This window comes from Oryctolagus cuniculus, chromosome 15, assembly GCF_051225735.1.
Source record: "Oryctolagus cuniculus isolate XC-2025 breed Fujian yellow rabbit chromosome 15, ASM5122573v1, whole genome shotgun sequence".
Taxonomy (NCBI): domain Eukaryota; kingdom Metazoa; phylum Chordata; class Mammalia; order Lagomorpha; family Leporidae; genus Oryctolagus; species Oryctolagus cuniculus.
Window position 1 is genome coordinate 52,871,829 of NC_142881.1, and position 12,369 is coordinate 52,884,197.

General features: G+C 43.7%; 1 long non-coding RNA gene across 1 annotated transcript; it reads right to left on the minus strand.

Annotated features, from left to right (window-relative positions):
• Window positions 1-9,730: 9,730 nt before the first annotated feature.
• LOC149121997 (uncharacterized) lies at window positions 9,731-11,581 on the minus strand. Its single transcript, XR_016221349.1, has 2 exons — window positions 10,763-11,581; window positions 9,731-9,986 (listed from the first exon to the last, which is right to left on the minus strand). It is a non-coding gene; the product is annotated as an uncharacterized LOC149121997 (long non-coding RNA).
• Between the last annotated feature and the right edge of the window lie 788 nt (window positions 11,582-12,369).

Sequence of the window (12,369 nt, forward strand, 5' to 3'; positions counted from 1 at the left end):
AGAAATTATAAATAAAATATTACTTACAGTACACATAGATTTCCTTTTAGTGTATGGTCCTGGTAAAGCAACATTAGTTGAAAAATAATGGTTTTAAATGATCACACAACCTATCACACTCAAAGAACAATTCTGGGTGTGGGCATCTGGATGGGAGGTTAAGATGAAGTTTGGGACACTCATGTATCATATTGGAGTTCCTGGGTTTGAGTTCTGACTCTGCCCTGATTCCAGCTTCCTCCTAATGTGTACCCTGGGAGGCAGCAAGTGATGGCTTAAGTACTTGGGTCCCTGCTACCCACTTGAGAGACCCAGACTGAGTCCCATGCTCCGGGCTTCAGCCTGATCCAGCTAGTCTATTGCAGCATTTGGGGAGTAAACTAGCAGATGGAAGATCTTTGTTTGTCTGATGCCTCTCACTGTCTCTCTGCCTTTCAAAGAAATAAAATAAGTAAAATCACAAGCAGCAAGTTTTAAAAAGTATGATTCTGTGTCTAATTATTTCCAGTTTCCAATATCACTTCATGCTTTTGTGAACTTGCAATCAGCATGTGTATCTGAGTATGTGGTGTCTGTTAAGAGATATGCCATAATTTACTTATTTAACCATTTCCGTATTACACATCTATGTTAGCTACAAATTTTTATTATTATAAAAATGTTGCAATGAACTTTTTCAAGTATGTAACTTTTATTTCACATTGAATAATTTCCTTATGATAACAGTAGAGGAAATAATAAATTAAAAACAAAACAGAATGGGCATTATAGTTCTTTATTGCTATATCATTTTCCAAAATCATGCATGTGTGTCTGTGTGTGTATGCTAAAATATAGCAATATATATGCATATATATAAAAGTACCCATATGTATTTTAGGATATTGTCTCTAAAGTAGCACACCAAAAATGCTTTTTCAATTTAAGCTATGTAACAAATAGTTTATATCAGAATTAACTTTTAGCAATTTTTTCTTTTTTTTTTACTATAATCAATAAGAAATTTAAATGTAATATTGTAATATTTAGCATTCAATTTAAAAACAAGAGATTGATTTCAGGCCATAATGAGAGTTTGGATACTGTAAAAAGGCTAAGTAACTAAATGTACTTGTCATATTTTTCCTAGTCATAGAATAATTAAATTAAAATTGCAACCATTACTAAATATAGACAAAAAGAAAAATACCTCGCTAATAGCAGGTAGGGAAAGTAGTTGCTTCATTTATGTCACTAATTTGTCTCTACTACCCTCTAGTGGAATCACAGTCCCATATCCTTAAAGCATTGCCCATGGCTTCACCACAGGTGCAGTTACACAGTTACCGGGCACATACACTTAGGTTTGTCTATTTCAGTTTTACAGAGTTGGTCCTAGCCTTAGACATCAGGAACTCCAGGAAGGAATTGCCTTTTCACTGGAATTCTTGCTCCTCTTTCTTCCTTTACTAATCCTTTCCCAAAGTGCTGTGAGATTAACCTTATAAAGGGAAAAGGTGATCCTGTTAAGGGCCCTGATGAAACAGAGATGCCTTTGGACTGCTGTGGTGCTGCTGGAAACCCATGGTGGTCTCCAGGACTCTCCAGCTTTCATTTCCCCACTCCCAATCCCTTTACTCCCTGCCCCCACCCTCCCTCCAGCCAATTCCCACCCGGGGAGCGTTCTCTGTCACCTACTCTGTCTTTCTCAGAATGCCACCCACCCGGCCATCTCCACCCCACCATCTTCCTTCTACTTCTGCTTGCCAAAGCTGTGCTCCTATTTCAACTATTATTTCAAGTACACCCTTTGTTCAGCTCTAACAAGCTCCTTTCCTCAATCCCAAACAAACCGGTACTTTTAGGACACTGTGCCCTTGTGTATGCTGTTCTCTTTGCCTGGATGTTTAACTCAGCACCACTTCCCTTCATTTTCCCTCTAAACTGATAACATTAGCTCTCCTTCCAAAACACCACAATGATCACATAATAAAACTTTAACCGCGGGGCAGACACTGTGGCATAGCGGGTAAAGCCCCGCCATATGAGTGCTGGTTCGAGTCCCGGCTGCTCCAATTCCAGTCCAGCTCTCGGCTACGGCCTGGGAAAACAGAAGATGGCACAAGTCCTTGGGCCCCTTCAGCCACTGTGGGAGATCTTGGAAGAAGCTCGTGGCTCCTGGCTTCAGATTGGCGCAGCTCGGCTGTTGTGGCCATTTGGGGAGTGAACCAGTGGATGGAAGACCTCTCTCTCTCTGCCTCTGCCTTTCTGTAATTCTTTCAAATAAATAATCTTTTTTTAAAAAAATACAAATAATAAAACCTTAACTGCTTCCCCTAGAGTTCTTTCCCCCCTAGCAATTCAGGCAAGTTTCTGTTCCACTACCCACCACTGGAACTATTTCATGAGACAGACAGTAATTAATTTGGTAAAGAAAAAGAAATCACTTATGAGTTGCTTACCTCAGGGTAGGCACCGATCTAAGTAGATGTTACATGGATTACCTTATTTTTTAATCAAAGGCACACAACTATAGTACTATTATTGAAGTAGACAGGCATACAGGTTAAAATTGATAAGGTTTGTGAGCTGGAAGACCACGCCTTCACCACACCATACCCCAGTGTGTTCTCAGGCCCCCCCTACCTGGCCACACCTGAGTGCCCACCGGCCAATCAGGTTAATTAAACGCTCCCCTTTGAAAGCGGATTAAGGCCAGCGCCGAGGCTCACTAGGCTAATCCTCCGCCTTGCGGCGCCGGCACACTGGGTTCTAGTCCTGGTCGGGGTGCCAGATTCTGTCCCGGTTGCCCCTCTTCCAGGCCAGCTCTCTGCTGTGGCCAGGGAGTGCAGTGGAGGATGGCCCAAGTGCTTGGGCCCTGCACCCCATGGGAGACCAGGAGAAGTACCTGGCTCCTGCCATCAGATCTGTGCAGTGCGCCAGCCGCAGCACGCCCGCCGCGGCAGCCATTGCAGGGTGAACCAACGGCAAAGGAAGACCTTTCTCTCTGTCTTTCTCTCTCACTGTCCACTCTGCCTGTCAAAAAAAAAAAAAAAAAGTGGATTAAAAGCCTGGGACAGGGTGTGTCCGGCCCTTTTTATCTCGCCCTGGCCGGGAGGGGTCTTTCCCCTTGCCAGAAGGGAGCTGGCTGCAGCCCTGTGCCTCCAGGGAGCATGGCCACCCGCCCCATGCTTCCTGGCCTAAATGCTCTTGCACGTGGCTGGTTCCTGGTACTCGGTATGAATCCAGATCTACCTCTTTCTTATAGATAAAGCTCTCACTCTCCTATGCACCTTTTGCACTGAATAAAAGCTTAAAATGTACCATGCTGCCTCGTTAATTTATGCTGGTATTCAGAATTCTTCTCTGAATATTAGGCAAGAACCCACACGGCTTATTAATATTGGGAATTTATTCATAAACATATGGTGATATCAGGGCACTCCAGATTCCGATAACATGTGGCACCCCAGATGGGATTTTTAGGGAACTTTAAAGGGCCACATTTCGATACATATTGTAGGGGGCCAAATTCTGATATCATTATCATTTGAGTAAAGAAGGCACAGGAAAACAAAGCGATTCCGCCATAGTCACAGATAAGTCCAGGAGCCAGGATTTAAAAGGATTTGAGCTCAGGCAGTATGTAGACTCAAGCTTTTATTTATTTATTTTAAAGATTTATGTATTTATCAAGAAAGGAAGAGAGAGAATCTCAGACCCAAATATTTTACTAGCATAATAGTATAGCCCTATGCACCAGTCATGAGTTTCCAAGGCTATGGAAGCCCTCTGAGTTCTCCGATTCTTATCTTGTTTAGACAAGGTCATAGTCAAAGAGGAGGTTCTCTCCTCCCTTCAGAGAAAGGTACCTCCTTCTTTGAAGACCTGTTCTTTCCACTGGGATCTCACTCACAGAGATCTTTTGCCAGAGTGTCTTGGCTTTCCATGCCTGAAATACTCTCATGGGCTTTTCAGCCAGATCCGAATGCCTTTAGGGCTGATTCTGAGGCCAGAGTGCTATTTAGGACATCTGCCATTCTATGAGTCTGCTGAGTATCTCACTTCCCATGTTGGGTCACTCTCCCCTTTATTTATTCTATCGGTTAGTGTTAGCAGGTACTAGACATGTTTATGTGCTCCCTTTGACTCTTAGTCCTTTCATTATGATCAATTGTGAACTGAAATTGATCACTTGGAATAGTGAGATGGCATTGGTACATGCCACCTTGATGGGATTGAATTGGAAATTCAAATTATATATATATATATATTTCACTTTGTGTTTCTATGGGGGTGCAAACTGTTGAAATCTTTACTTAATGCATACTAAACTGATCTTCTGTAAAAAAAAGAAAAGAAATTATCAACTCCCAACTTGACTCTCACTGGGATTAAACATGACAATAGGTCTGATCTGATTTCATCATCATTTTAAAAAAATCATCTATTATTTTTCACTTTATGTTTCTGTGTGGGAGCAAACTGTTGAAATCCTTACTTAATGTATACTAAGCTGATCTTCTGTATATTAAGATAATCGAAAATGAATCTTGATGTGAATGGAAGGGGAGAGGGAGTGGGAAAGGGGAGGGTTGTGGGTGGGAGGGACGGTATGGGGGGGAAGCCATTGTAATCCATAAATCGTACTTTGGAAATTTATATTCATTAAATAAAAGTTAAAAAAAAATAGTATAGCCCTTACACAGAGCCCTTGTCAGCATAGTGTAGCCAAATTCATTTAGAGTCTGCGGTTTGGAATTGGCTGTAGAAGTCACATACAATTTCTGGGATAGGAAGAAGTTTTTGTTTTCTATGGTTTAATAAAAAGGGGACTTTTTTTTTTTTTTTTTTTGACAGAGTTAGACAGTGAGAGAGAGAGACAGAGAGAAAGGTCTTCCTTCCCTTGGTTCACTCCCCAAATGGCCGCCACAGCCGGTGCTGTGCCGATCCAAAGCCAGGAGCCAGGTGCTTCCTCCTGGTCTCCCATGTGGGTACAGGGCCCAAGCACCTGGGCCATCCTCCACTGCACTCCCGGGCCACAGCAGAGAGCTGGACTGGAAGAGGAGCAACCAGGACTAGAACTCGGCGCCCATATGGGATGCTGGCGCTGCAGGTAGAGGATTAACCAAGTGAGCCATGGCGCCGGCCGTCTGTTATTTATTTATTTATTTTTTTAAGATTTATTTATTTGAAAGTCAGAGTTACACAGAGAGAGGAGAGGCAGAGAGAGGTCTTCCATCCAATGGTTCACACCCCAGTTGGCTGCAACAGCTGGAGCTGTGCTGATTCAAAGCCAGCAGTTTGGAGCTTCTTCCGTGTTTCCCACGCGGGTGCAGGGGCCCAAGGACTTGGGTCATCTTCTACTGCTTTCCCAACCCATAGCAGAGAGCTGGATCGGAAGAGGAGTAGCCGGGTCTCGAACTGGCACCCATATGAGATACCAGCGTTTCAGGCCAGGGTGATAACCTGCTGTGCCACAGCGCCAGCCCCACTTTCTGTTATTTTTTCTTTCTAAATATCTCCCCATCTAGACTGCGAAATCTGTGGGGCAGCCTTGCATCTTATTCTTGTCTTCTTCCCCTCCATTTAAAACAGGACTTGGGACACAGTTATTTATCTTTGTATTTTCACTGCTATTCAAAGAACACCCGGCGAACAGATGACACCTAACACGTGGTAAGTGATCAGGTGCATTTTATGTCTTTTCACGATCACGCATGGTGCTGCACGTAGTCCTCCAGCAGCACACCTCTCCTGTAAGAGATGCACACTCAGAACCAGATAATGATGTTCACAAGGAGGTCCTTGGGCGCTACCAGACTGCTTCTGAAGAAAGAGTAAATTATGTTCTGGCTCATTTTATCGGTAAAAGGATGTCAGTGTAGTTCCATCCTTTGAAATTTGTCAATCATAGTAAACATTTAAGATGAGCCACAATATTTCATAATGTGGAATCCTGGGCCTACATTATTCCAGATGACAATTCATTGAGTGAAATTAGAAATTCATTTGTTTAAAAATAATTAGAAAATGAGTTTTTATATCAATTCCTTAACTTGATGATTGGAGATCTAATCATAATCTCTTGCTTCTTTGTTAAGCTGACTTTACAAAGACAACTCCAAGAATTATTTCTCCTTATATATTCTTAGTTCTGGCTAATGGGCCTGTCTTAGGCAAAAGAACCATTGTTATCAAATTTAAGGGACTTCAGCAGTTTATTAAAAATACAAAGAAATCTTGACAATTCAATGACAGTAACAGCCCTGGTAATTTTGCCAGCCTGGATTATTTTTCTCAGCTCCAAATGTATATAAATTGTCCACCAGTGTTAGGGTTAGATGCACCAATACTCTAGTGAAGTTCAAGTATTAGGGCCCCGCCTTTTCTACAATGTCCTTCCATGGATTTGAGAGGGACCTTGCTATGGTTTGAAATGTCTTCTAAAAGTTCATCAGTTAGAAATTTAACCCCTAGATTCATAAATTGAATGGCATTTGGAGATGAGGCCAATGGAAGGCAATTCAGATTAGATGAGCTCAGAAATATGGGACCCCATGGTAGCATTAGTGGATTTACAAGGAGGGGATGAGAGACCTGAGCCAGTTCACCTGCTCTCTTGCTAGGTGATGTCCTTCACCAGGACATGACATTGGCAAGAAGGCCTTCACTAGAGGCCGGCACCATGTGCTTAAACTTGGAGACTATTAGGTCCTGTGAGTGGAGTCCTCATGAATGGGATTAATGCCCTCACAAAAGAGGCCCAAGGGGGTGGGCCTAGTAGTTAATAAAAATATTGGGACACTCACATCCATATCAGAGTGCCTGGGTTTAAATCCTGGTCGTGCTCCCAATTCTAGCCTGTTAATGTGCACCCTGAAAGGCCGTGTGTGATGGCTCCAATAGTTGGGTCCCTGGTATCCATGTGGGAGATGTGGATTGAGTTCCCAGTGCTCAGCTTTGGCCTGGCCCAGAGCTGGCTGTTGGGCATTTGGAAAGTGAACCACTAAATGGGAGCTCTGACTTTCTGTCTGTGGGTCTCTCTCTCTGCCTTTCATATAAATAAATACAAGCAGACAAGAAAGAAAATAAAAAGGCCCATGGTAGACTCACCCCCTTTACCATGTGAGGTTACAATAAAAGGACAGCTGTCATTGAGGAAGCATAGACATCACTATATGCTGAGTCTGCTAGCACCTTGATGTTGGACTTTCCAGCCTCCAGAACTACAAGAAACACAGTTCTGTTATAAGCCACTGAGTCTCCATATGTTATTACAGCAGCCCACACAGACCAAGACATACATTTAGTTTGGGATTGATGATGTTTAGTTGTCTATCCATAGTAGTTCCAAGTTATTTCTGACAGCCCTAATGAAGGCATGGCTTTCAGGAATACTCCACTTCCACTCGTTCTAATTTTTCTGGCATTTGGAAGTGAAGGTCACATGTTTTCTCTGCATCAGAAAGAAGCAGATAGTGGCTAATGGAGGAGAAGCCAGCCTGTGGAAAGTTCTTTGAATTATCAGATGCAGAAAATCAAAAGCAAAAGAGAATTCAATTTTTATCATTACCTGATCTAAACTGAACTCTTTCATGAAGAATACACTTACCAACACAGCATAAGCAATTATAAAAGCATAATCTAATTTTTGAAAATTGCAATACTTAGAATCATGTGAATTAGAATGTAACATGATTCCTATGTGTGGGAGGCTGAAACTTAGAGCAGTAGTACCAATGTATGTAACAGACACTTCATCACTGTTCTTAAATTTGAAAGAGACTCTAAAAATATATATGAAATAATGAATAATGAGGAAGGGAACAAAAAAACTCTTTTTAAAATTTTTTTTTATTTGGCAGGTAGAGTTATAGGCAGTGAGAGAGAGAGAGAGAGAGAGAGACAGACAGAGAGAAAGGTCTTCCTTCCATTGGTTCACCCCCACAAATGGCTGCCATGGCCGGCACTGCGCTGATCTGAAGCCAGGAGCCAGGTGTTTCTTCCTGGTCTCCCACATGCGTGCAGGAGCCCAAGGACTTGGGCCATCCTCCACTGCCCTCCCGGGCCACAGCAGAGAGCTGGACTGGAAGAGGAGCAACCGGGACTAGAACCCGGAGCCTATATGGGATGCCGGCACGGCAGGCGGAGGATCAACCAAGTGAGCCATGGCGCCGGCCCAAAAAACCCTTTATAAAAAATGATTAGCAATAAATCAACTTGGTTTAATCAAATTGGCTAAAAGACTGAATTATCTTTTCTTTTCTCAACATAGAAAATATAACAAAATTAGGTCACATGAAGAAGAAGAGTAAAAGAGCTTATTAAGTGGGCAGATAAGTAATCATTTAAAATATTATTCCAGGGGCTGGCACTGTGGTGTAATGGTAAAGCTGCCGCCTGTAGTGCCAGCATCCCATCTGAGCGCCAGTTCAAGTCCCAGCTGCTCCACTTCTGATCTAGCTCTCTGCTATACCCTGGAAAGCAGTAGAAGATGGCCCAAGTCCTTGGGCCCCTGCACCCGCATGGGAGACCTGGAAGAAGCTCCTGGCTCTTGGCTTTGGATCAGCCCAGCTCCGGCTGTTGTGGCCAACTGGAGAGTGAACCCGCAATGCAAGAGCTTTCTATCCTCTTCTCCTTCTCTCTCGGTGTAACTCTGACTTTAAAATAAATAAATAAATCGTTAAAAAATATATTATTCCAAAAAATATAGCCAGGCGTAGGTACCTGGCTCACCAGTTAAGACACTATTGGTGATACCCGCATCCCGTATTAACATTCCTGTGTCCAAGTCGACTTTGCGTCCTAGTCCAGCTTGCTGCTAATGTACCCTCAAAGCAACAGGTACCCGGGTCTCTGTCACCTATGTTGGGACCTGGATTGAGTTCCAGACTTCTCGCTTCCACCTGGTAAAGCCCTGGCTGTATCAGGTGTCAACAAAGTGAGCCAGTAGACAGAAGATCTCTCTGTCTCTCTATGCCTTTCAAGTAAATACAAATTATCAATAAAAAATTAAATATAACCATAAAAAGACAAACAATAATATACTTTTTGTGGATTTTGTGATTTTTACATAATCTCAACTTTTAAAATTTTCTAATTTCTTATTCCATGTCATACTAACTTATACATTCTTTTTCTTAGTCTATTCCTGCTACTGTAACAAAAGACTATAGACTGGATGATTTCTAAACAACAGAAAATTCCAAGATCAAGATGGCAGCCGATTTGGTGTTGGGTGAGGGCTGCTCTCTGCTTCCAAGACAGCATCAAGTTTCTGTGTCCTCAAATGATGGAAGGGCAGATGGGGTGGATGCCATGTTCTCACAAGGCAGAAAAGCAGGAAAGACCCAGGAAGCTCTCTGAAGCCTCTTTTGTTTATTTATCTTTAAAGCTTTATTTATTATGTATTTGAAAAGCAGAGAGAGAGATACTGATCTTCTATCTACTGGCTTACTCCCTAAATGTTCACAATAGGCAGGGTTGGACCAGAAGCCCAGAATTCAATCTGGGTCATTGACATGGGTGGTATAAGCCAAGTACCTGGGCCATCATCTACTGCCTCTGAGGCATATTAGCAGGAAATTGGATCAGAAGTGGAGGTGGACTCTACCCTAGACATTCTGACATGGGATGGAAGCATCCCAAGTGAAAGCCTAACCCACTGGGTTATAATGCCTGCCCCTGAAGCCTCTTTTATAATGGTATTAATCCCATTCATCAGAGTTAAGCCCCCATAAATCAATCACATCCCAGAGGTCTCACTTCTTTTATTTTTTTTTCAAAGGTTTGTTTTATTTATTTGAAAGACCGAGTTACAGAGAAAGGTAGAGACAGAGAGCAAGGTCTTCCATCTGCTGGTTCACTCTCCAGATGGCTGCAATGGGCGGAGCTGCGCCGATCTGAAGCCAGGAGCCAGGAACTTCTTCCAGGTCTTCCACGTGGGTGCAGGGGCTCAACGACTTGGGCCATCTTCTACTGCTTTTCCAGGCCACACATGAGAGCTGGATCGGAAGAGGAGCAGCAGGGACTAGAACCAGCACCCATATGGAATGCCTTGCTTCAGGCTAGGGCGTTAACCTGCTGCACCACAGCACCAGCCCCAGGCCTCATCTCTTAATATCATTTCCTTAGGGCTTAAGTTCCAACAAATGAATTTCTGAGGGACAGATATATTCAGACCATAGCAATCTCCAAAAAGATATACATGTCAGGTTCCATGGAACCTTGGCCATTTGAGCCATATGTATAGTTCACACAAACCACATAGTCAATATGCCCACAGTGATACCACACACCCACCTTTGGCCCTCATGCTCTCTCCAAACCAGCAGTGTGATCAGCCCGGTTCAAAAGCTGCACACATAGGTCATCACTGATGACCCTTTTCCTTTTATCCACCACAGTCATAGCTCCTAAAACTATCATGATTTCCACTTCCTGAAACTGACCCCCACCTCCCTTGGTTTCACATCTGCTGGGATGGTTGCAGAGCCCTCCACTAGTCACCTGTCTCTGATGTCACCTCCCCATCCCTTCTCAATGATCTTCCCCTCCCAACTCCCGCATCTCACAATGTCATTCCCCTACTCACACCAAAAAAAAAAAAAAAAAAAAAGCCATCCTTCAATCCAAAAACATCTTGTCCACAGCAACACTTCTGTCTCTAAAACAAAAGCAAGCAAGCAACCAACAAACCAACCAATCAAAAACACTTGCAGTGCCAAGTGACCTTTGTTTTTCCATTCAAAATAGAGCTCTCCAGAATAGGAATACAAACCTTTTTGGAGCACATACAATTTCCATCATCTCCTCTTCAGTTCATTTCTCATACTACCTCTCCAAAATTTCTCCCACAATACAATTTGAGGCTGTCTGTACCTCTCCTGCTCAGAGCACTTAGGACAGTGTGCAGGGTTCTTAAGGCCCGACCTCCACCTCGGGTCTCAAATGTTCTGCCTCTGTAACCTAGGAGCAAAAAACTGCAAAGACTGAGCACTCATGCAACACCTAGGGCGGGTGACAGACATGGCTTACGTGTAAAAAGGTACCGAACACCCAAAGGCATGTCCTATACTGATTCCGCTCTTTACCTAAGCTGTCTAATACATACTTGTAGAGTGTTTAGTGATCAGTCTGTGTTAGTCTCACTAGGGGCAGGACAATGATACACCCATGCTAGGGCACTTTCATTATCCCCACTTCTATTTTACTCTTATTTTCGTAAAGACTTAGGGATGGTTTTGAAGTTTCTCTTTAAGAAAATGGTGGAAAGAAGATACGGTGCAGGGCAGTGAAGAGTTTTTCATACTAGGTTGTTTAAAAACCCAGCTTAGATCTCTTTTTCTTCTCTCATAGAATGGTGAATGTTTAAGGGGCTGCGCTGTGGCGCAGTGGTTTAAAGTCCCGGCTGCTCCTCTTCCGATCCAGCTCTCTGCTATGGCCTGGGAAAGCAGTAGATGACGATCCAAGTTCTTGGGTCCCTGCACCCTCGTGGGAAACACGGAAGATGCTCCTGGCTCCTGGGTTTGAATCAGCTCAGCTCTGGCTGTTGCAGTCATTTGGGGAGTGAACCAGTGGAATGGAAGACCTCTCTGTTTCTACCTCTCTCTGTAACTCTTTCAAATAAATAAAATAATTCTTAAAAAAAAAAAAAAAAAAGAATGTTTAAGGGGGTTGGGGCTGTGGCACAGTGAGTTAAAGTCACAGCCTGCAGTGCCAGCATCCCATATGGGCATCAGTTCTAGTCCCAGCTGCTCCACTTCCCATCCAGCTCCCTGCTAATGCACCCGGGAAAGCAACAGAGGATGGCCCAGGTCCTAGGGCCCCTGTACACAATGTGGGAGACCCAGAATAAGCTTCTGGCTCTTGGATTGGCCTGGCCACTGCGGCCATTTGGGGAGTGAATCTCTGGATGGAAGATCTCTCTTCTCTATCTCTCCTCTCTCTGTAACTCTGCCTTTCAAATAAATAAATCTTTTTTAAAAACAAAGAATGTATACAATTCTGTTGTGAAAATTTAAAACATTAAAATTTTGTTAAATTTCTAATAAATAGGCTGGCGCCGCGGCTCACTAGGCTAATCCTCCGCCTTGCGGCGCCGGCACACCGGGTTCTAGTCCCGGTTGGGGCGCCGGATTCTGTCCCGGTTGCCCCTCTTCCAGGCCAGCTCTCTGCTGTGGCCCGGGAAGGCAGTGGAGGATGGCCCAAGTGTTTGGGCCCTGCACCCCATGGGAGACCAGGAGAAGTACCTGGCTCCTGCCTTCGGATCAGCGCAGTGCACCGGCCGCAGCGCTCCAGCCGTGGCGGCCATTGAAGGGTGAACCAATGGCAAAGGAAGACCTTCCTCTCTGTCTCTCTCTCTCACTGTCCACTCTGCCTGTCAAA